The 19,138-nt window shown below is 41.5% G+C and overlaps 1 long non-coding RNA gene across 1 annotated transcript in view; it reads left to right on the top strand.

Moving 5' to 3' along the window:
- The first annotated feature begins 11,305 nt into the window (after nt 1-11,305).
- LOC102082279 (uncharacterized) overlaps nt 11,306-19,138 on the top strand; it is a 54,918-nt gene continuing 47,085 nt past the window's right edge. Inside the window, exons 1-2 of the long non-coding RNA XR_003215574.1 lie at nt 11,306-11,637; nt 13,020-13,138. This is a non-coding gene — a long non-coding RNA (uncharacterized LOC102082279). The remainder of the gene's footprint in view (nt 11,638-13,019; nt 13,139-19,138) is intronic.

The raw sequence follows: 19,138 nt of genomic DNA, 5'->3' as shown, positions 1-19,138 counted from the left end.
CACTGGCATAGTACAAATATTGACTGTCTGCTACCCTGCATGGTCACAAAGCGGAGATCTGCATGGGTAAATGAGTGCATGTGTGTGAGAAAAGGGTATAAATTACAAATTAAAAACAAATAACGATTGACATACTAGTACAATGCAGTGGACACAATACACCAGGTTCTAGGATCAAATGTCACTGGTGTTAGTGGGTATCGGAAATGAACTTTCAAGGCCAGCAGTTAAGCACATCCTCCCACAAAAACTAGAGGAATGAAACCTTGCTAAGGGTTATGTGAAGCAACAACAGATTAAAGAGCAAACTGTGATTTTAAACACCAGTCATAAAAAAATCTACTTCTCCTTTGTTGAGTGGCAGTAGCATTGCTTGGAGAGACCTCCTTAAGAGTTAAACAACCATCTGAAGTAACTGTTAAAGGACCAGCTTCCTTGAAATGCAGTTTGTCAGTTCTGACCTTTATTAGGATTATTGTATGTGGCATTTGCTTGCAGATATTTGGATAACATACTGTAAGGGTGCTTGGCCTGAACAGTTAAGTGTTGACATACTAAGCTGATGCCCCTCTTTTCCCCACTTTTGGGGTTAAATTGGAACAATATGAGCTCCTGAAGGGTTAAGCAATACACTGCTGGGGCCGTGCAGCCCTAAAGCTGGGCATAGGGCCAGCTCCACTCATAAACATGGAGAGGTTCAAGTGTGTGTATGTGTATATGTGTGTATGTGTATGTGTGTACATTTATGTGAGTGTGTCTGTCTTTGCCAGGGACAGCCCAGTGACTCACAGAGTACAACCCTGCCCCTTTGGCAAGAGAAGAGCAAAGTTTTAAAGAGACACGAGCGATCTTCGGAGGAAGAGAGAGAGAGTCATTCAGACTGAGGCACAAAAGGAGGCGCTGTAGAGCGTATGTTTTTCCACTTTGCTTGAAGCTCTGATGGATGATCACACAGTTCTCATATCCTGTGGAAAGATGTCAGTCCTCTACCACAAGCCCTACTGGGAAACTAAGAGGCCACTGTGTGTCATACTAAAATACACAAGCAGACTCAAACACAGACATTTCAATTTGAAATTCTAGTGGAATTAACTCAAACAACCATGCAAAACTGTTAAGAAGAAGGTGAGAACATATTTTATGTTATGTCACCTTGTCATCTTATTGCATTAGCAACCACCAAAGTAAAAAGGACAACTGAAATGAGTTCCATGCATCTGCACTCTACCTTTTGTTAAACTTTTTTTCCCCTTTCTTCTCTCTAAATTTGACTGTCCAGTCTTTCTCATTTAGCACACGTTCACTTTGTCTTCCTCGCCTTCTGTCCTTACACACTCACGCAACAGGCACTGAGCCAGCTGAGTCACGTCTAAATGGTGTGGAGTGCGATTGCAGCTCACACTTACATAACCTCTGTCTCCACACCACTGTCATTAGAGCAGCTCGGCAGAAGGGGCGAAAACAATTCTTTTAAGTACTCTGTTGCCAGGAGAGCCTCACGACTCACCTTTTCAACGGATTGCGTGCGTGTGTGCATGCTTGCCTGCGTACGAGCACCTGCATGTGTGTGAGTTCTGCTCTGCGTGTGCTCATTTGTGTTTCTTATAACATCTGCTCCTCAGAGTTAGAGTGGGTTGTGCTTATATGTCGAAGTGTCCTTGGGTAAGCCACTGAAGCCCAAAAAATTGCTCTTGATGTGGAGGCTAGCATCTTCCGTGAATGAAATGCAAATTGTAAAGGAGATTTTTACTTTTTTTTCTATCTGAGCGAGTAATGAGGGAGTTAAGTTTCTCTGCTCCTCTTTGGACAGAGGGAGTCGACATTCTGGCAGCCTTTGGTGTGTGTTTGTGTGTGTGTGTGTGTGTGTGTGTGTGTGTGTGTGTGTGTGTGTGTGTGGAGAGAGAGAGAGCCTACATTTTGGCAGGCTTCAGTTTATACAGATGGAGCAGCTCTCGTTGGATAAACCACAGAAAATTCCTCCCACTGTCCAAGTTAGCACTTCTTAGGGAGAGAACCATGCACCCTCCCCTCTATCCTGCATCGCATCCTTCCACACCTAACCTCTCCCCCTCCCTCACTGTCCCTTGTGATCCCCTCCGACGCCTCTCACCCATCTCCCATTACTACACCACCACACTGGGCGTCCCAGGAGGAGAGTAAAACAGGCCCTGCTTGTCGAGCGCGAATGAGGCCGATTACTTTCCCGGCTCTTCCTGTACTGGAGCGGCCAGACCAAAGCAATCAAACTTGAAGCAATTGGAGGACTGAATGGGACTCTCCTCTCCTCCCTCCTTCTCTGCTCCTCTTGTTTATTACCCTTTACCTACACATGTACCGTCCATCAAACACTCTGCTTCTAATAATGACAGGTTTCTCTAAAATCTGGAGAAGTGATTATGTTAACACTTGATCTTTACTACAGAGTGAGCTGAATCATGACCAGTGTTTTTTTTAAAATTTTTTCAGAGTAATGACACATCCCCTGCTTTTCCGTTTAACCTCAGCAACCTCCGTACTAGGCCAACTCCTTACCTCATGTGGCTGGTGTCATGGCTCATTCACTGCGTACAAATGTCTCGGTGAAATGTAATATCATTATATCCATGATAGCTTTACATTGGACTCGGGGTCTAAATCGGCAGCATGAGTAAGTGGGGGCCTGAGTGTGGGAAGCCCCCCCCCCACCTCTACAGAATGTAACAGCCTGTTTGTGATGAATTAGTTCCGAGACTGAAGCGATTTCAAGTTACTCTGCAATAAACAGAAAAAGAGTTTGAGTTCCACTTGTCTAGGTTAGCAGACTTTTGAAGTAAACTAATGTCAAGCTAAACAAATGTTTAATGGGAGAGTGTTTCCACATAACACACAAACACACGCACGCAGCCAAAAATGATTTCAAGGCGATGCTGCTCTTATGCTTATCACAATTGACCTAATTCCTCGCCGGCAGTGTTTTCACTGCGCTACAGCATGTGTTTACCAGTGGCAGACTGCCTCCCCATTAAAGCTGCCATTCCCCTGAGGCCACAACACACATCATTAAGACACAGGATATGGACTCTGACCATGGCATCCTACCTCTGCCTGTAGCCACATGGTTCCTACCTGTAAACCTTATTATATGCACCCATTTTTCTGTATGCCTGGCTGCATTCCTACTTTCTTCTTGTAAGTTTCTTTCTTTCGAGACCAGTTGATAATATATTTGACGAGATGAGGTGAATTAATGGTTGTGACAGGACTGTGCTGAAAATGGCATAGCAATACTGGGTGTGGAGGAGTACTGCCTCCATCAGCTCCATCAGACTCTAATGAATAGCTGTCATCATTACAGCGATAGTAGGCGGACCTGCAGGTTAACCCCTCACTCATCTGAGAGCTTTGTGGAATTGGATTGCAAATAGGTGAGTTGGTAAATGGAGCGCTATGAGTTATACAAAGCTATTTATACTTGCAACTATTTATTTATTTTAAAAGCCAAACGGAAAGAATAATGGAGGTGAGAATGTGGAAACCCTTCCAAAGTTATAATAATAGGTGCAAGGCTTTAGCAATTTTGAAACAAGACCAGAGGACAAAGTAGTCAACACCCTGCTGCAATATGCTATCTGGAAAGTGTACTACTTGCCCTATAAGACACTAAAGAAGTGTAATGTGCTCATAATGCATGCAGTTAAAGAAATCCCCCACCCAGTCTGGATGCTGTTCTGGCTCCCCCACACGCCACCATCCTACCCCGAGGCCAAAGCTCCCCAGCTCCCCAGAATGGAGTCATTAGCTGGGTGCTAATGGTTTCAGACTTTCTAATTGAATGGGAACCCATTGATCTGTAGGTAGAGAGAAATGGTTCTTTTCATTGCCTCAGTATGGCCCTGCGCAGCATTTGTCTCCATTCAAAATTAAAGGCTTTACACATTGGAGATGTAAGATTGAAGTAGGAATATATACACACACACACGTGCGGCATCTGCTACAAACACACACATATGCACAGAAGGTAAAATCGCAGAAACTGTGAGCTCATGTGTTGACTGACACACGCAAGCACACTGACACACACACACACACACACACACACGCAATTGCTCTGCTGTGCTGTGTGTATCCTTAAGGGCTCGCATTCGGAGATGAGCAGCCTTTAATCTGTATTCGCTCGCAGTGTTATCCTAGTGGGAGGCTATACACCTCACATCTTTTTAAACACTGCAACAACAAGGGGTTGCCCGGGGCAGCTGGGGTCAAGGAGGCAGCTTAGTAGAGATGTCAACTGCCGAGCAGTCTCTGTGCATGTTGGAGGTTGAAGTGCACAGGGCTGAAAACTACTGCAATACTGATAAAGGAATGTGGTAGCTATTCCAGCAGTTTGTCCTTCATTTGCATTGAGTGTAAACACGGATCACTCATCTCTGCTTTATCTCGTGTCACTGATAGGTGATGTTGTTTTTGAGTGCGTTGTCTGGTAACTTTGCTCCTTTGAGATGATGGAACGATTCAGATGAACACACAAGAAGTGAACGCAACTTCTGAAGCGACCAGTAAAAAGCAGGCAGCGGGACTGGTCGTTAGTTATCTTTTAAACTTTTCCACAAAGTGAATCATAATGATGTTAAATTTTAAATGATTTTATTAATGTTGTAACCCAACCAATAAATGGGGCATTTGCAGGAAATTTGCACGTAGGCTTCTTTTTTTGTCTTCATAATCAGACACAGAGTTACAAAAATGGTAAACAAGTTTATTATTGTAATGATTACAATCATTAATCATTATTGCAAATGGGCATGCAGTGCTAGCTGTTTTAGTTGCATGTCTCTTAGTATTATTTTTGAATAACCGCTGAACTTAGTTAATAGGTTTTTATTTAAATGTCAAAGCAAGAACAATTGCTCAGGATTGGTGTGTGTGCGATCGTGTGTGTCTTTGTATGTGTGTTTAAGAGACACAGCCAGCTGGTTCTGGTTATCAAGCTGGAATTCACTGTAAAAATTACAACATTTTTTTTTCTCTTTTTTCCCCCCAGTCCTCTTCCCCAAACCGCACTTGCACACATAGTCTCTCTCTCTCTCTCTCACACACGCACACACACAACCCATAATTATACATCTCCATTGCTCTATGAGAAGACTCTTGCTTTAGCTACTTCTTGAGAATATGTATTTTTCTGCTAGAAAAAAACAAAACAAAAAGCAGAAAACGTCTTACTTAAGCCTGCTATTCGAGCATTAACAGACACCAGAAGAGACTGACCCTAACTTGAAAAACAAGACTTTCATATAAATTTATAGCACAGCTCTATATACAGTAGATAATGAAAAAGTCCTACGTCACAAGCCTGAGCTTGTGTCAGGTTTAAAGACAGCTCTTAGGAGCTGACTGACATCATGTCTGGGAGGGTCCTATAATAACAACTCTCTCTCTGGGCAGATGATCTCAAGATAAGTAGTCTGTGTGTGTGCGTGCATGTGTGTGTGTACTTGAGATTGTGTATTGATGTATATGCCTCTTTATGTCTCAGTGATTTTGCATGATACGTTTGCATACGTTGACGGATAAATGAGGGGTTGTGGTGTAGGTATGAGGTTAGCACAGACTGAACGATATTGGACGTCCTCGTGAATCTTCTCTTTAAAAGCACTGAGTGCAGAGGTTGTGTGTAAAAATGTTACGCATCTAAATCGGCACAAGATGATGTGTGAATATCTTTATAAAGGGATAAACAAAAGATCTTTATTGATGTAGCTGGATTTTTAAAAGCTTTGAAGAAACTATTATAAAGAGGTTTTTCTGTGGCCGACTTTCACCTATGCCAGCGTGTTGCATCTGGTAGCCATTTTGTGCCAGCAGTAGAGCCAGAGTTTCCAGAGAGGTAAAACCACAGTGGCAGAAGGTGGGGAATCAGCAAGAGCCCACCCAAGGGTCGTTAACCTACAACAGACCTGTTTGACACAAACTACTGAAAAATACATCCAAGCGCTGTGGTTCTTTTTATTGACAACAGCACATGTATACCTGAAACCTGTGTTCAGTGGATGAATTTCAGCCAAACAAGGGCCAAGTTAAACACAACGTGCATCTGATTAGAGTAGCAGCTGTAGGACACTAACAGATTTCTCCCTGTCATTTCCTCCTGCATTTTCACTGGATCGTTTTATTACCCTGCAATAGCCTGGGGCTGTACCAGCCTATGATCCAAGTGTGAGTTGGGACGTGTGCGTGTGTTTCAGCGTGTTGGCGCAGCGTGCCTTCATCTCTCCACCCTCCAAAGTCCACTGTCAATAGCCTCTCTGGACTTTGCCAGGCGACTTCCACTTGGAGACAAACATTAGAGCAAAGCCTGCCTGCATGCTTTAAAGTCACACTCTCACTCTCATGCAGTGTCATACTGAAAAATGGCAAAGGTGGGGCACATGCAGTGCTGCCAGCGTCACTGCTGGGGGATAAGAGGGAGTAAAATGGACAGAAGGAGAGGATGTGATAAGAGCGGATCACCTTTATAGTCTGAAGCTATTCGCATTAAACCACCATGTTGACTGAACCTGAGCCAAGTTTTTTTTTCAATGATGTCTACGTTCACAGGCTGCTTCACATACGGCAGCGAAATGAAAAAGGGCCATTAAAGTGCATTTTAAGTACTCCTAAAACAAAACAAAAAAACACCCATTTGATGCTTAAAGCAATCAAAAATATAAGCAGAAGTCTTGCTCCCGGGATTGTCATTGGTTTAACCTTGATTTGATATTATAGAGTAGCATGAAATTGACTCTTTCAAAGAATAACCACAATATTGCTTTGGCCTGTGCAGGACATTCTTTCAGAGGCAGTAACCCTCAGGTTAAAGAAGAGAAGTCTGGAAAAATGAGAAAGACACTGACAGAGCACGAGAAGGAAACATGAGATATTTGAAAAGTGGTGAGAGACCCGGAGTGGAATCGGAAAGTAAGGGCTAGAGATCAGGAAGAAAAAAAGAGAGATGACATAAACAGACAGAGCAAAACAGAGATGGAGAGCGATTGAAGGTGAATTGCAATACCGTTCTGGCTCTGGGCCTTGCCTCTGTTCTGGAGTCTCTCTTCCATCCACAGTGACATGTGGTTTCACGGCCATTACCACACACATTATAGTGATATGTGCCATAATGTGAGGCATCCATATGTACTCCACTCTCTGCTGGCTCCATAAAACACACAGACCCAACTGTTTTTGCTGTTTGCTGGTGTCAGTGTGTGCTGTTAAGCCTAATTTAACTCATTCTTGTCCACGGAGCATCGACTGAGTCGAACAGAAGTTAGCGAAAGGGTGCGCAAAGATTCAGGAGATGTAATGTGTGCACTTTTTGAACAATGAACTCTCTCTTTCCAGATGTCACCATCTGCACATTATTTAGTCAACAAGTCTATAATAAATGTCCAAGTTGGAGCAAACCACAAAATGACAAATAGAAATGCTTCACAGAGTCACAATAAAATCTTTCCTCAATTCTCTATTGTTGTTTTCTCTGTGTGGCTGTCTCTCTCTAAATATACGCGTGTGTGCGTGCGTGTGTGTTTTGTGCATGTTTGTGTCCTGTGTTGAGGAACAGAAGGTCTCTGCAGGGCTTGCCTGTGTGGGTGGACTCTGGGATTCACCGTGAAAACAAGCGAAAAGCCAAGGACATTTCCTAAGTTGGAGCTTGCACCATACACTACAGCGTCTGGTCATCTGTGCTACATGTGTGTGCATTTATTCAAGAAAACTGAGAAAAGTGTTTTAGCATGTACTCCTATATTCTAATGCTTAGTAGTGTTTACAGTATGTGTTTACTGGAGATAGATTTGCATGTCTGCTTGTGGCATGCAGAGGAAGAAAAGTGCCTAACCTCTGCCAGCTCCAGCTTCCTATAAAGGCGTCAGTGTGGGCGTACAAAAAAAGAAAAAAAAAATCTACTTATCTGTCTCAACTCAGATGATTATTTTGTCAATGCAGACTGGTTGACAGTAAGCCTTCACACAGAGAGCTAGATTGTGTCCTTAGGTCTGATAGTTAGACAGTAGCTGTTGAAACACTGCTCCACAGTCTGAGCTGCAGTCTGATAAGTGGAAGACAAAGACACTATTATACTGTAACACGTGGCCCAGAGACATTACAACTCATCACAATGGCTTAGTGCTGCAGGCCGCAGTAGGAGTGGGCCTGGATAAGGTCTAGTTGCAGATCCATGCACAGTAACTTTGTTTAACTCCAGCTTATCTGTCACCGTGTGATTTATGGGAATGCTTTTCGAGTTTTTTTTGGATGTGTTTTTTCTGGTTGTGAGGCCAACTTTTTGGGTGCTGTTGTCCACACCAAGTGTAGACATACTGATGTTGCCATGAACAAAGCTGTACTATTAACATTTTAGTTTTCTAATTTGAAGGTGAACATGCCAGATTTTAAAGTCTGTTTATACTTGCGTTACTTGTGCAAACATACAGTGAAGATATTTGGTGGGAAGTCAGCTTGAACCCCCCTTTGCCTTCAGACCTGCCAGACTTCTTTATCCATAGATTCAGCAAGGTGCTGCAAACATTGCTCGGAAATTTTGTTCCATGTTGTCATCATAGTATCACACAGTTGGTGCAGATTTGTCAGCTGCATATCCATGATGTGAATATCCTGTTCATTCAGATCCCAAAGGTGCTCTATTAGATTGAGATCTGGTGCATTAGCCTGTTGGAACATCTGTACGCTGTGGTCATAATTAGATGGTGTCTGACTGTCAGACCAGGCATCAGTTTTCCAGTTTTCCAGTTTTCTATTTTTGGTGAGCTTGTAGCCTCAGTTTGCTGCTCTTAGCTGACAGGAGTGGCACCTAGTGTGGTCTTTTGCTGCTGGAGCCCACCTGCTTCGAAGTTTGATGTGTCGTGAGTTCAGAGATGCTCTTCTGCATAACTTTGCTCAAACTTGGTTATTTGAGTTACTTTTAACTTCCCATCCTGCTTCTGACAGCAGCCAGGCATTTTCTCCAGAGAACTGCAACTCACTGGATATTTTTTTTCTATTTTTATGACCATTCCCTGTAAATTCAAGGGATGGCTAGAATGGGAAAATCCCAGTAGATCAGCAGTTTCTGAATTACTCAGACGAGCCCGTCTGGCATCAACAACCATGGCACATTCAAAGTCACTTAAATCACCTTTTTTCACCATTCTCATGCCCGATTTGAACTTCAGCAGGTTGTCTTGAGCACGGTTACTCTCCGGATTTATGCCTGAATCCACTGAGTTGCTGCCATGTGATCTGCTGACTAGATATTTGTGTTAACGTACAACTGAACAGGTGTACCTAACAAAATGGCTTTTGTGTCTACATGAAGAATAGATCTCTGTAGCATGCTTTTCTTTTCTGCAACGAGATAGTGGCTCATAGCTAAAATAGCTGCTACTAGCATAGTATCCGTGTATCTCTGATTAAAGCCAGAATTTAAACTGCCTTGTGGATAATGTAAGCATTAATTTTAACAAGGAACACCGTGGACTAAAAATCGAGTAGCAGTTCTGTTTTTAATCAGTTACATAACTTACTCTTTCATTATGATCCACTTTCTTGCCAACTGCTTTTTCTCCCTAAGCGTCAGATTTTGCAGTTTTGTCAAAGTGTCTCACAAATACTCACAGGATGTCCTTTGCTGTGTCAGTCCAAACCAGTACTGTATAGAAGCTGGTTTTGGCCCCCCTTTACACCACTGGGATAATCTTTTAAAGCAACATATGTTAACCAAAACCACAATATCTTCCTAAAAATAGTAAATCTAAACTGCAAGTAAAATTACTTGTAAACACCAAGTTAAAAAAATAAAAGCAAAACAAATTGTGAAATGCTAAGCTTCCAAAACAGGACACAAACCACATTGCCTTGGTTGACATACTTGTGATTTACACCACCATCACTCATTCTCTTTCCTTATACAGACTTTGGCCGTAACACCAAAGGACATCTTGTGCATATCTTTGTGTTTTGAGTGGCTCCTGAAAAAAAAACCCAGCGGCATTTGATGCCCTGTGATAGGGATGCTTTGACTATTCCCATGATAACCTCGCTGAAGCAACGGACAGTAATGGATCTCTTGTAGCTGGGTCACCTAATGTCAAGCACAGGTCAAAAGACTGCGTTTACACTGCAAATAGTACAGTTGGGTTAATTGGTGGCTCATCCTTTCCTTTTGTTTCTCAACACTCTGTAGGGTTTCTGTTAAAAACAAAACAGTTGACAGAAAGAGCTAAGATGGTTGCAGTGGTGTTTACTGCGCATTACTTTAGCATTATGCATGTGTAAGTGCTATCTAAGTCTATCACACTCCATGTAGTTTTAGTCTCGATTGCTGTAAAATTTAATTTACACTTTTCTGCTCAGTTAATTCATGAATTACCTGCAATAGTCATTTTATATGTCATATCTAAAATCTGCAAAGTTGTCAAATAAATGTGGTACAGTACAATATTTCCATACGATCCCTAGTAGAAGACATGTATACAATAAAATAGTATGAATCTGACACTTTTAAAGTACCTTCACGTTTTTGTTTGGGGTATAGTGCTTAAGAAATACACTCACTCCTGCTTAAAAGTGTGTGTATGGGTATATATATAGCCTAAAATCAACTCCTTGAAGCATGCAGCGTTTCACATGAAAAGCATCATGACAAAACTACTATCTTTCATATTTTTTTGACATAAATGTCAAAAATATTAAATACTCCTGCCTAAGAATAGAGAGACGTGACATGATTCAGAGGTAAATGTATTCCTGCCTCCTCTTGGTTATGAGCTGAATATGAGCAGAGGGGAAATAAAGGGATAATACTGGTGGTGATCAGGGCCTGGTAGAATGGCCCATGATGGAGAGCTATAAATAGCTTCACTTGGACACTCTTCTTGGCTCTTGCCCCATCCTCCTGCACCACCCTCTGCTCTGCTGTCCCACACCTCCATCCTCCCTCTATCCTCTCCCTGTCCTTCCCCATTTCCACCCCCTCCCCGCATGTCTCCATCCCTCCCTCGTTCCCATATAGCACCTGCTCTGACACCTCCTCTGCCAACTGGCTGATGTCATTTTTTGGTACCGGACAGACGTCCTCACGCCTAATTCTGTTCTACTAAATGGCAGCCAGTGCAGAGATGACCAAGTTTACCCACACACACAGACACACACACGTTGCCTCCTCAAGGATGTGCTAATCTCACGACACACTGGCCATGGCGTGACCATTCGAATTTATTTTGAATGCTTAAGAAATCCCTGTGAGGTGTTTAGACATCTTGGAAATGCATTCAAAACCGATACAGGCACCTGGATTAAGCACTAGGGCTTCAACTGATGATTATTTTCATTATCTGTTAATTCTTTTTCCTTACTTCATCAGTCATTCCCAGCATAGTTTCCCAAAGGCTGTGGTGACTTAACACGGTTGTTTTTCACTAATAGTTTGTAGTTTCATAGTTTCGTGCCAGTTACATCTTCAAGTCTTGTTATCTGATAGCTATGGATATTTAGCATATTGCTATTCTTCTTCTTTGTGGGAAATTCAAGTCTTCAGGAGTCGAGAGATGTTTGAAAAAGAGATGCAACAAAGATCCCAGTCTGGATTTAAATCAGAAGCTAAATCAGAGGCTACCTCCCCAGGTTTGATGAAATCCTTAAGGTTACTTTATTGCTTTTCATTACTGATTGCAGAATCTGTTAGTCTTCTTTCACTTCTACATAATTCAGCCAATGAGTTTGAATAAATGCACTTTTATTTCTTTTATTTTAACCTTAACCTAGCTGCTAAAGAGCCCACAACATGTGTGTCTGTATCCACTGGCCATTCAAGAGCTATTTTTTGTCTTCATTGCACACATAATCCATATGGCCTCTCATCAGTTGTGTCACTGACCCCTAACTTTGTTATTGCCACATAGGGTCCTGTCTCCTTTAAACACACTTTGCATACCCTCTGTCTGCCTGCATTTCCTGTCTGCATCGTCTCTGTTTCCCGTGTTCTTAAACTCAAAAGTCCTCCATTGGGGAACTTGCAGCAAGAGCATCCCCACTTCTTGTCCACTTGACTCTCACAGGGATTAAAGCGGAGACTTCGAGACTCGCTGCGTCTCCTCGTGTCTGCGCTCATACAAAAGCAAACGCCAACAGGCAAAGGTGCACGGCTACAGAGTGCCTTCATAAATGTTGATCCTGTACGCCGGTCTATCACATTGTACCATTTCAATTTCTCTGCTTTGCATTGTCACGCTGCCGTTCTTTTTAATGGACTTTTTCATTTGCTCACAATAAAGGCAGCACTTTTCAGTTTACAGCAAAGAGCAGTTCTGGTTAAAATAACAGGAATGGACCTTAAGTTTAGTTTTACTCTTGTTTCTTCTTTCTTATAACATCTCAATTACATCGTCTATTATTTTGCTCTTTTTTAGATTCCTTTTTTTCACCTTTCACCCATGTCCCTGTTTTTTCTCATCTGTTAGATTGTTATAGTAACGGCACAGATTTTTTAAAAATACAATCTGCTCCTGCTCTGTTTATATTTATTCCAACTGTATGAGAGCCGATAACTTGAAAATATACAGAGTTTTGGAGGACAACTGGATATTTTATACCGCATGATGATACATTACAAACAAAAAAGTGAAAGATTCTAAATGGATTTGCCAAATCTGTTAGAAAAACATTATTTTTTCCTTTGTCCACAGAACAGTGAGTGTAATTCATTACCTCTTTCTTTGAAACAACGACACTGCATTTCTGTTTATATATTTTCCAGCTGTGAGGTCAGGGAGGCTAGATCATGGGTCTGATGTAATTAATATATTTATAAGCCAAAAGAGAAGGAGGTGAGTAAATGACAGTAAGAAAGGAGTAAGCTGAAGCCCTCAAAGTTATGGAGCCACTGAGTCGTTCGTGCCTGGAGCCTGCTAGTAAAACATTTTGACCCCCCTCATTATCGCCCATTAAGAGGATCAGGGCTCTCTAAAACAACTTGTCTGTTTACTTGACTTTTTTGACTTTTGCAGGCAATCATGAGGTCACAGTTTGGAACCAGGTCTGGCTGGTTGAATCTGGAGCTGGTTGCCACTTCCATCCTCTGTCATCCTCACACGGCTATGACAGGGGCTTGCAACATCAGCTGCGGGTGAGGCTTCGGTTTAGGAGGAGGAACCGTGAATCACAGTACATCTCCCTCTGTCTTCTCTCTCGCTCTGTGTCTGTCTGCCTTTTATCTGTCTCCCTCTCAGAGATATATGCGCATTCGCATTTATTTGCGGCCAGGCACAGTCTAAAATTCCTTGAAAAACCACAGTCATCATCATTCACGAACCCCCACCCTAATAACCCCTCGCAGACTAACTTGTACACTAACACACGCACGCACACACATGCACGTTATAAAAACCTTGTTTATTTGAGGGAACTGAAAGAAGGCCTTCCTCATCTACTCTTCTCTTCTTTCTTTACCAGGAACCGTGTGTGCATGTTAATGTGTGCGTGCATGCAAAGAAATGCGGTTTATGTCCTGTAAAAAGAGAAGACAAATTATCTTAAAACTTCTTGAGTTTCTGCCTAAAAATCTTCAAATTTTCACGTCAAAATATTATCTCAGCAGACTAATCTTAAGCAAGAGGCAATCTCCAGGGGTGAAAGTTGAAGCCAAGGCAGCCATTGCAATTCTACAAATGGCCACTTGAGGCCGGCTCTAAAACCCGGTAAGTCTCAATAGACTCTCACGTTAAAATGACCATCTGTATACAGCTGCCTTTGTGCTGACACTTTTTATGATCTGATGTAATGATGGTGATAATGATGATGATGGTGATTAGCACCGTCGCTTCATAGCAAGAAGGCTATTGGCTCCAACTGTGGGGCCCCTCCATATGAGCATGAATAGTTGTCTGTCTCTCTTTGTTACCCTGTGATAGACCGGTGACACTAACCCTGACACAGTGTACACTGCCTCTTACCTTATGGCAGCCTCTCCCTAACCCTTGTGACCCCTAATTGGATAAGCATTTAATAAAATGGGGTGATTAGTAAACGTCCCAGGGAGAGATTTGCCCTTTAAAATTTGGCATAAATATTCAGCCAAGAATTAAAGAATTAGGGTTTTGGCAGTCAGAGTTAAAATATATTCATGAAAAAACAGGCAATTCATTAGCTTACAGAAACAGAAATCATCCAATCATCTAATACCAAAATATGGTAAAGAAAATACAAAAGGTCATAGGTCGGTGTCACTATAATGTTCTGCTAAGAGACTTTTCTGGCCATTATTCCGCACCATGACTCACAATATTCCCCGTTTGATCGCATACTGAGTTGATCACTAATCTTAGTTGCACACCTTGAATGAGTGGTTATTGATGGGGCTCCTGTGCCACTGGACATGCGAAGTATAATATTACTATAAATTAGTCTAGACAGCCATGGATGGAGATTTTGTAAATATTGCATTGTATTGTATTGTACATCTCTTATTCTTCTTTTCTGCAGTATGAAAGGATCTCTAGCTGACACCTCTATCTTGTAGAAGCCGCAAGAACAAAGGAGGTGTTAATATCACAGCAGGGTTGTCTCCGTGAGAAGAAATACTCTGTGTAGTATTTCTTCTCCTTTTTTTGTGCTATTTCTAATGTGCTCGTATTCCCATTTGTTTACTTTACACTGCATAGTTCGCATCAGCAGAATTCTTTCTAATCATGTAGGCTACATGCTGCTCATGTTGTGGACTAACAGTGGTGGTGTATTTAAGTTTCTGTGAGTACAGCAATTAAAAAACAAAAAACAACAAAAAAAAAAGCTTTCAGAACTGGTTGGGTCCAGATTGCGCCAAGCCATCCTCTTCCTGCTGTTTATTTATAATCTGGTCCATCTCCTGACCTGTCCTACAGCTTTCTTTTCCTCTTTGCCCCTTCACTCATGTCGCTATTAATGCTTGGTCATTCTTTCCATTAGTTCACACGCCTTTTTTTTCTGTTCTGGTTCTGACAACGTGACTGCTTACCCTCTTGTGTCCTTTGAGAGCAGGCTGAAACAAAAGTGCTGAGTTAATTTCTCTAAAATTTTCCACTGAAACTATGAGGTGAGGGCCACCAGCATCAAGTTTCGATGTTGTAACATGCGTTAACTGTCCCTTCGTCTCAAAGTGAGTCAGGTCAGAATGAGGAAGAACTGAAAAAGAAAACGAATTGAGGCAGCAGATGCGTCCTCCCTTCCTCCAGTTCCGATAAATGGCCACTTAATATGCAGGTTGCAGGTTAAAGAGTGATTGGTTTCATGGTAGAATGCATATGAAACACAACTGTAGGAAAAGAAAATTTTATATAATGTGAAATATTACATTTATAGTTTAATCGGGAGATTAAATGTTAATGTTAAATTAAACTGTAAACTCCAACTGGACCAAGTTTTTGTATGGTTTTTGGAAAATGCTCCATCCAAAAATGGTACTTAATTTTTAATAGCTGAACAGGAACATTTACAGCAACCGTGTTTATGCTTTTTGAACACATGCTTTGCAAGCGTGTCTGTGTCTATATATATGTGTGCTCACATCTTTGTGACCACATGCTTGGCACAGTTTAATCTTATCAGTTGAAGGATTAGTCTCCTTGACACGCTCATATACACTGCAGCCCGTACGACTACTTGTAAAAGACTTGCAAGTGTCTGAGTGCGTGCTGCACTAATATCTGTGATGACATCACCTCTCATCACCAGAGGGACTGGAAGGCTTGGCATGGTAAATCATTACCTCAGTGGCTCTCTTATTATTCAAAGTTACTACTGCTGCAAGTATATAGGCTACCATAAAGCCCACAGACACACTAGAAGAGTCTGAGTATCCATATCTAAGACATGTTTTAATACGTTTTTCTTTATTTGTTGAACCAAAAGATTTTGTAGTAAGAATCTGACAGATTTGTTGTAATTTCCATTAAACTAGAATAGAATAGAAAATAATTCAGATTCTTCTGCAATAATTTAGATTTATTTATTTTTATTTATTCCAGTTCTGTTTGCTAGTGTGCTCTTTTAAGAGATTATTATCCAAACATTTCTAAATGATATTAACTCACATAAAGCATCTCAGACATGTATATGTTATGGAACACGTTATGGAAGTTAGCTAAAAAAGACCTAATAATTAATAAATTATAGATGCAGTAATCATAGTATAATGTTGAAGTTTCTTCCTTGTGAAGCTTTTAAGCGGATATATTTACTATCACGACTCCATTAAAACTCTAATTGTGCTGCGCTGTAAACCTTTCATTTGTGTGCCAGATCGAAAAGCTTCTCAAGGTGCAAAAAATGTCCTTTTGAAACAACACTTAATGTCTTAAAGCCCTTTCTTCATGATGAGCTTCATTCTCAGATAACGACTTTAGCCTAGTCATGATCTGAGTGAGTGCACGTGTACAATAGCTTTTCCACTGTGTAATGCTTTCAATGTGCTGAATCAATCCAATGTTTAGAGTTACATTTCTAGTTTTCCCCTTCTTTATGTTATTTTGAGCTCAAGTGAGCCCAAGTCATAGTCACGTTGATTTTGGAGTTCATCAACAGGATGCAGCTGATGGAGAAGTCAAGGGGAGTTTCACAACTTCGATATGTTTGAGCTGCTCGAGAACTTCCCATATGAGTGCAATTCAGCTGCAAAGGACAAAAGTTAAACTCTCAAGAATGTAGTAATATTATAGTTTTGAGTTACAAAGTATTTTGTGTTCTCTCTTTTCCCGTTAATCTATTTTGCTCTCCCTCTTTTGCTCTCTCCTTCTCTTTGTCTTTCTGAGAGTACAGTACAGCCGCGGATGGGTAATTACTTTGTGCTCCAACCCTAAAATAACACGACTGGCCCAATTACAAACTGGGCCTCATTAAACAGCCTTGCAGAATAGAGGGAGAAATACTAGACCAATCAAAACAAAGAGGGAAAGCTGAGATGTAAGGAGGGACAACATTTAGCATTTACACAGCAGGTGTTGACTTAACTTGTGTGTCGGGGAGTGTTCAGGTAGCACAGTTGAGCGCGGTGCATGCCATGTCCTGTCCTGGCCCCGCAGTGTTATGTGTTCAAACTGACAGCTCTTTGTTCTCAGTTCTTTCCACTGACAGCAACAGTGCCAGTGGGCGCTGCTCATTTCATCACACATTCAGATATGATCCTCAAAACGTCACTCTCATATGTGTACATATATTTATACACGCTTTCCATTTCAACCCATGGCCTCTAGTGTGGTCAGGGCCGGGCTAGGCTGGGTCCGTGCCCACTTATGTAGCTCTTCAAAGCGAGCCAGTGAAAGAGCACACTGTACTGGGGAAAGGAAGTGTAAATATATAGCTGTTGCTGGCATACCACACGGCCTCACTATACATCAATTACATATAGGTTGCACAAAATCATACAAACATCTTTCTATATATTGAAAATGTCTTAACGCAGAGACGTCTGGCATTGGGAAAGCCACTCGTGGATGATGACATGGTCACAATGAGCGTCTGCCTTTAAAATCCAGTCATGAACTCTAAATTCCTAGAAACCTAGAGGGTTCTGGTGTAGATACGATGCTGTTATGGTTAGACACTGTATCCCAAATTAGACTAACCCTCCTTTTCCCCCACTGACCAAAGCTTGACAGAAAAACCCTGCCAGTGCTTTCTGTGTAAATGTATCCTTGCATATCTGTTGCTGCTGCTTTTGTGTATGTGTGTACGTACATGTGTGTACGTGTGTGTATGTGTGTGTCACATGTGAACATGTATGAGTGTATTTATATACATAAGGACAAGTGTAAACTATATTGCCAGACTAGACAAATGTTTTTAAGTCTTTATTTAATTTTTGTCTCTACCACTTTATCACAGCAAACAGTGTTATGTGGCAGTGAAAGAGGTTTGACAGCACTGCTGATCAGACAAGATAGAACATGGTTCTTACTCCCAACTAAGTGACTTGGACCTGGCAGAAGGCCTGAGGAAATTTTCTTGGGAAACTTTTGAAAATTCCTTTAACTGACTGAATTGAGTGTTGACCCCGAACACTTTTTTAAATGACAAAACAGGATTTAAAGTCCAGGATTTAAGGAACAAGCAAGAACTAAAAAGTTATGCGTGAAAGGAGAGGAAATCAGCAGAGGGGTGTTTAAAGGAGTGGGATAGCAGAGAAAGGGGTGGTGGTTAAAGGAGATGGGGCACTGTGTGTTTGTTTCAGTGCCTGGCACAGCTTGGTCTGGTTATGCTCCAGGCCTCTCTGGGGGAGCCAAGTCTTCTCCCCGGGCGCTGCCAACTCCCTGTGGTGGTGTAGCTACATGTTCAATTATGCTCTGGAGCCTGCCTGTCTTTACCTACGCCTCACAGAAAAACAGCCTCTCTGTACGTGTGTCACAGAAAGCGATTAATAAAGAGATCATGATGTGATTTTCAGCACGGGAGAATTCATGTGAATTAAGGCTTCATTCATCAGGGTTCACAAAGTGCAACAAGCAACAAGAAAGGAATGCACTACCATGGATTTCACTCAGCCACAGTTCATGTCATACAGCAGCAAGAAACCACGGGAGCGTTTCTTTTCAATTTCAACTTTTCCATTTTATCCATCATAGTTAAGAGAACTTGTGTTTCCATAGCAGAATGCTTTAAACACTCACCTAACAATGAAGATCCCTTGAGGGTTGTACCAGGAAGGGCTAAAAAAAGGGTAAAAGTAAAAAGAAATCAAACAAGCAGAGCTAAGAGCTGATCAGTAAAACTCACACACTCTGAGCAGACACATTAGAAAACAAAATCATTGGATTTGTGTGTTTTACTGTTCAGCACTCAATCATATACTGACTTAATGGCTCCCAGTCCTCAAAATAATCTTGAACTATATTCCAGTACACCGACACAACATACATAGTTTTTAATTGTTTTAAAATTTATGTACATTCACTTGAAGTCTACAGTATGGAGTAATAAGAAGAAAAGCCGTCGGTTGCTTTCTCTCATAGTTTACATGAAAACAAAAGGGAAAGTTGGAGGTTTTGTGTAACATGAAAGTGCAGAAAAACTGTTTTCAGTTTTGACTTTTCAAAAATGAGAAAACTCAGTTTATGGACAGCTCATTTTGTTGCATGTCTTTTAGAGTTTGTTTCGG

This window comes from Oreochromis niloticus, linkage group LG20 (genome assembly GCF_001858045.2).
Source record: "Oreochromis niloticus isolate F11D_XX linkage group LG20, O_niloticus_UMD_NMBU, whole genome shotgun sequence".
Taxonomy (NCBI): domain Eukaryota; kingdom Metazoa; phylum Chordata; class Actinopteri; order Cichliformes; family Cichlidae; genus Oreochromis; species Oreochromis niloticus.
This window is presented reverse-complemented; position numbering and strand designations above follow the sequence as displayed.